At 45.0% G+C, this 6,000-nt stretch overlaps 1 pseudogene; it reads left to right on the forward strand.

Annotated features, from left to right (window-relative positions):
- LOC115867719 (small ribosomal subunit protein uS2 pseudogene) overlaps window positions 1-3,839 on the forward strand; it is a 121,944-nt pseudogene extending 118,105 nt beyond the window's left edge.
- Window positions 3,840-6,000: the final 2,161 nt, after the last annotated feature.

Genomic DNA, 6,000 nt, shown 5'->3' on the forward strand with positions numbered 1-6,000 from the left:
CAGAAAAAGATAGATAAAGATCTCAGAAATGAAAGTTCCAAAGGCAAAAATGAAGTTAAGGATTATTCCCAGATGCTATTACAGGCAAAAAGACTGAACAAAGGAGAATCTAGATATGAAATAAGGAAATAATTTCAGGAAATTTCAATATCTGAACTTTTATTGTGCCAGATAGTGATAAAAGACAAAACGGAGAAGCAGGTTATTAAATATTTCCTCCAGAACAGTTCATAGAACTGATAAACTTGAAACACCAAATTGAGAGCCCTACACAGTGCCTAGAACAACAGATGAAAAGAAATTCTCACCAAGGCACATTATTGTCAAAATTCAGAACACTGGGAAAGAGAGCCACAACCATAGCATGTGGAAAGGAAGAAAAAAGTCTCATAAGCAAATGTTCAGAAACCCAAATGGCATGTGACTTTACCTGTAAGTCAGTGAAGTAATGCCATCCATGTTTGAAGAAAAGAAAAATATATAATTTTAATTTCTATACTCAAATTGAAAATCAAGTATGAATATAAATGACATTGAAGCTGCTCAAGATATTATTTTACGTCTTATAATCCATTTTAAGGAGGCTATCGGAGTATGTGCTCTATCAAAAGAAAATTAATCTAGAAAGAGGAAGAAATACAGTTCAGGTAAAACGGCATCCTTCATAGGACAGCTGGCGTTTAACTTTGTACCAGGTATAATTTATGGACTGGGATATGGCACTAGGGAGCCTCTTGAAGGGCAGGCAATCTGCACCTTCATCTAGGTACAGGAATCATGGGGAATAATTTGACTATACATTAAGATTTAAGCATGTTTTACTGTATTTTTAGTTATATTTCAGTAAAAAGTAAATAAATACAAAATCAGAAAATGAAGAAAGTATAAAAATGACTCTAATTAAGATTTAGTATCCAAAAGCGTCTCACTAACATGTCGGTGTCTCAGCAGGGTGGATGGGATCTCTGGGCTCGGATGACCTTCCCTTTCTCCCTTTGTGGTCTCCTAACCTCTAATTCTTCTCTTTCTCCGTGTGATCTCTCCCTCCATCTGTGTATTCAGACAACTGGCTACCAAAAATGTGAAATGGAAGCAGCGAGGTCTGGACTTAAGGTCACACGATGACAGTTGTGCTGCATATTTTTGATAAATCACATCACAGGACCAGCCCAGATTCAAGCGGAGGGGAAGCAGACTCCAACTCTTAATGGGAGAAATGATATGGAAATAAACTTAAAATCAACCAGCTAATTGATTGTATTTTCATATGTTTAATGACTATTTGGTATTCTTTCTGTGAAGAGATACTACATGCCCAACTTTACTTTTCCACATGGATAACCATTTTGTAGATTCCATTTGTTGAATCATGTAGCCTTTCCTACTGACCTAATACGACAGTTCAGTCATATTTTAAATGTTCACCTACACACATTTAAATAGTACATTTTTTTTTCATTTAAAGGTACAAAGAGAAATTCAAATTTAAAATAAAAGACTTAATTCTTCCTCTTGAAAATAAGGGAAGAGATTTTCCTACCCTTTTTGTCTCAGAGCATTTACCATTTCTGAGGTAAATTCTTTTCCAAAGTAGCTTTAGTATTTTAAAAAATTCTTTTTTTAAAAAAATCTCTTCAAGGGGCTTCCCTGGTGGCGCAGTGGTTGAGAGTCCACCTGCCGATACAGGGGACACGGGTTCGTGCCCCGGTCTGGGAAGATCCCACTTGCCGCAGAGCAGCTGGGCCCGTGAGCCATGGCCGCCGGGCCTGAGTGTCCGGACCCTGTGCTCCACAGCGGGAGAGGCCACAACAGTGAGAAGCCCCTGTACCGCAAAAAAAAAAAAAAAAAAAAAAATCTCTTCGAGATGTATAGAAATCCTAAGACTAGATAGGGCTTTCGTTTGCTTTTTGGCCCGGACTCTCTTTCTCAAGGACCTGAGAGCCATCTCTTTGAAATGTAAACACCAAGGGAGCTAGCACCTCCTCTCCCAGTTTTTGTGGGAGGCTAACAACCTAAATCTGTGGGTGTTTTTCTCCAAGTTGCAAAATGACCTCCTGTCATAAAGATGGAAGTTTGTTTCTACTTGGATAAAGCCAGTCAGCTAACACAGAGGTTCACCCCAATTACCAGGTAAATTTAGGATGAACTGTGTGTGACAAATGATGTTGTCAGGTCCTCTTACTGGAGGACGAGTTATTGTTTATCTTGAGAACACTAACATAATAGGTTATATGTGCTTACCTATATAAAATAAATAAAAAATTTTAAGACACACAAAACGGAACATTAAGTGGCAAAATAAAATGAGAGAAAAATAGATAGGGAGAAATAGCCAGTAGAAACAGGCCCAAGGATGACAGAGATGTTGGAATTCTAGGCAAGGACATTAAATCATCTACTATACATATGTTTAAGGATTTAAAGTAAAATACATACATAACAAGTGAACTTACAGAGAATTTTACAAGGGAAATGGAAGCAACAATAAAGAAAAGAAAATTTTAGAACAGGAATTTTAATATCCAAAGTAAATCATTTAATGGATGGGTTTAACGATATTGCAGGAAGAAGAAAAGATCAGTAATAGAATGCAGAGCAACAGATTCTGAAGTACGAAAAGAAAAATCACTAAAAAAATTAGAAAAAAAGTTGATCTGAGCATTGTAGACCTATGGTGTATTATTTAATGGTCTAATATACATGGAATCCCAGAACTAAATAAGAGAATGACTGGATTGCACATATAGAAAGTTATAATGGCTGATAATTTTTCAACTTAATACAAAAACTAAAAATTCATAGATCTACGAAAATGTCTATAAACCCTCAGCTGGCATTTCACAATCAAATGTAAAAAATTAAGAACATTTTAGATAAAATATAAAACTCCTGATGCAATTTTGTGTTTTAACGAGAGCAAAGATAATTACCAAGCAACTTCACTTCCTCTAGAGAAATACTCAAACAAAAACCAAATGTTGGAAAAACAGATTGCCCGTATTTTGACATTTTATATTTTAAATATTTTACATGATCATTATCATTCCATAAAACTGTTAAAGCAGGCAGGTAGCTAGATATGAGCAGAGAAAGGGGGTCACGGGCCAGAGGGCAGGAAACCATACAACTTGTAAACTGCACGGAGGGTGGAGTTCGTTGGGCAGACAAAGAAAAGCAGGAACCTCCAGAGTCAAAGGAAACCACACATTCGAGGACCTTAAGTGTCCTGGAGGCAGACAAAGAAAGGTGGGAAAAGGCGGAATCTCCGGTGTCCAAACGTAACCTGTTGCTCATTATGCCCTCATTACAATAAAATTAGCCTCGCAGATGAGTTCCCATCATGCACCAACGCTATGACACTTCTGATCAAGACTAAAGAAGGGCAAAAATCCTCCTCCCCTCGGCAAGGTGGAGCTGAGATGAAAATCAGGAAATATGATCCCCAAACCCCCTCCGCTCCTTCACTTCTATACTCCACATAACCCGCTTGCCAGAGAAACTCAGGGCAGTTACTCACCTGAGACTATCACTTAAATAAATTTTCACTCTGCCTTTCTGACCTCCCTGTCTCCTCTCTGAATTCTTTCTGCCACAAGACAGAAGCCTACCCTCCGGGAACACCTTTGGCGACGCAACAGCCAGGAGAATTCGGTAAGCCTCAGCCTCTGGCCTCCCGGGCGCTCGAGAGGCCCCGCCTGACTTCCGGCTACCCTCCTTCTCTTATGCCTCCGTGGTCCTATCTCACTCTTACTTTCGTGCCTTACTCAGCTGGAAATGGGAAAAAAGAGACCTGCCAGGCATTTTCCGACCTGGCAGCCAGGTCTTCCACTTCTCACTGATACAGACATGCTGGGCACATCAGGGAAAGTTTCCAGCCATTCTCACGGGCACCTGGGGACCCAAACCATAGGAGCCTTGCCCTCTGGGTTTGCCCTAGCCACCATTTAATGAACCGTCACCAGGTCCAACTGTGTGGAAATAGAAAATGCAGACTTACATAGAGTGAGGTCAGCCATGGTTGCGGCCACTGCGGTCCCATCAGGAGCTGCCTCGTGGCGCCGTAGGTGGTATGTGCACTGCACCCCCCGCGTCTTGGGGAGGGAGAGGGTCCCGCACAGGGCGGTTGGGACCCATGGTGGTGGGACCACATGTGGGCCGCCATTCTTCACCACCCAGCGTTCAGCCCGTCACTTCCGCAGTCTACCAGGAGTCCCCACCCCCAACCGGCCTCGCCCTGTTAGGGTGGGGCGTGCACATGGCCACGCCCCAGGGACACATGCTGGGGCGCCAAACTGCATTGGCAGTGTTTGCCTCCCCACCAGGTGTCACGAGATTGGGAGTGTCCTTGCAAGGCCACTGGGCCCTCCGTCCCCCTAAGTGCGGACCCCGCGCATCGACCTCGGCCCCCACCACCCGCTGCATGGAGCCTGTGTGGGAAGGGGCTGAGGGGGGGTGCACCACGTACAAAAGGGAAGGAGAAAGAGGCTTTTTCATAAACCACCTCCCTTAATGGCCAGTGTCCATATTCAGAAACTTACCACTCTTTCAGACAAAGAAGCTGGGACCTAAATAGGTCCTGGAATATGGGGATGTCTGTTCCACGGGAACATACCCAGGAACACAGAGATTAATCATTGGCCATAGAATCTACAGAGAAGCCTTCAGGAAAGTGACTCCTCCTGGGGACTTTGGATGTCAGGATAGGCCACAGGCCCCTAGCTGAGGCCAGCAGGACCGTCACATGGAGGAGTAGCTAACCTCCATAGTAGCTAGGGTGGAGGGGACTAGGTGGTTGGGGATGCCTGGAACCAGTCCTGTCTTAGGGACCCCCATGGGACCTCCACTAGCGCTCCTCTCTGCTACAGGAGCTTCCTCTCTCTGAAGGAACAATGGGAAACACCTCCTCCATCCCCAAGGACTTGGGTGCATTCTGAGTCATTGAGACAAGTTTTCTCTAGATTCGTTAAAACAAACAAAGTTCCTTTTCTTTTGTGACACAGCCTGGTCCCAGTAAAAACTTGAGTACGAAGAGGCCCTGGTCAGAAAATGGAAGCCTCAACTATAATAGCTGTAAGGCCAACTGGCCCGAGGCCGGGGAACACAATCAGATTCACAGGTTGCATCACACCGAAATTCTCCGGACCACCCAGTTCCAGAAACTGCCCTGGAGACATTCCGGACCACCCAGTTCCAGGAACTGACCTGGGGACTTTGAACCCAGCCCAGCCTTCCTGCCTTTCGAGGGGCGGGACTAATGGTTCCCCAGGATACCCGAAAAGACCACCAAATAAGGAATACCCTGCCCCCTCCCAGATTCACCACACCCCTTTCCCTTCTTCCCCTATAAAATCTTGCCCACCCCCTCGCCCGGGTGAGACTTCTCTGGCCCCTTTCTCTCGGACCAGTGAACCTCGCCCGGGAGCGCTCCTTGATAAAGCTCACTTGAAGCTTTCCTCTGTTTCGTGGTGCCGTTTGTTAAGATCCGACATTACAATAGCATCCTACAGTTAGACATCTTTTGCAAAAGGCAGGGAAAATGAACCAAAGTTCCTTATGTCCAGGCTTTTACGGCCCTAAGAGAGAACCCGGAACTATGCAAGTCCTATGTTAGGGAACCTTGCCAGCTGGGGCCCATTCAGGCTACGCAAAAGCCCTCTCTAGAGGCATCGCTGGAGGAGCATACGCCTCAGACAGAAGACCCAATTCCCAGCAGTCTTTCACCATCTTCAGCCCCTCCCCTACCCTATAAGCCTCTTTTTTTTTTTTTTTTTGCGGTATGCGGGCCTCTCACTGTTGCAGCCTCTCCCATTGAGGAGCACAGGCTCCAGGCTCCGGACGCGCAGGCTCAGCGGCCATGGCTCACGGGCCCAGCCGCTCCGCGGCATGTGAGATCCTCCCGGACCGGGGCACGAACCCGTGTCCCCTGCATCAACCACCGCACCACCAGGGAAGCCCCCTCTTTACCCTTTTGTACCAGAAGTTCAGCCAGAGCTTCTTTTC

The sequence above is a fragment of the Globicephala melas genome, chromosome 1 (assembly GCF_963455315.2).
Source record: "Globicephala melas chromosome 1, mGloMel1.2, whole genome shotgun sequence".
NCBI classification, from domain to species: domain Eukaryota; kingdom Metazoa; phylum Chordata; class Mammalia; order Artiodactyla; family Delphinidae; genus Globicephala; species Globicephala melas.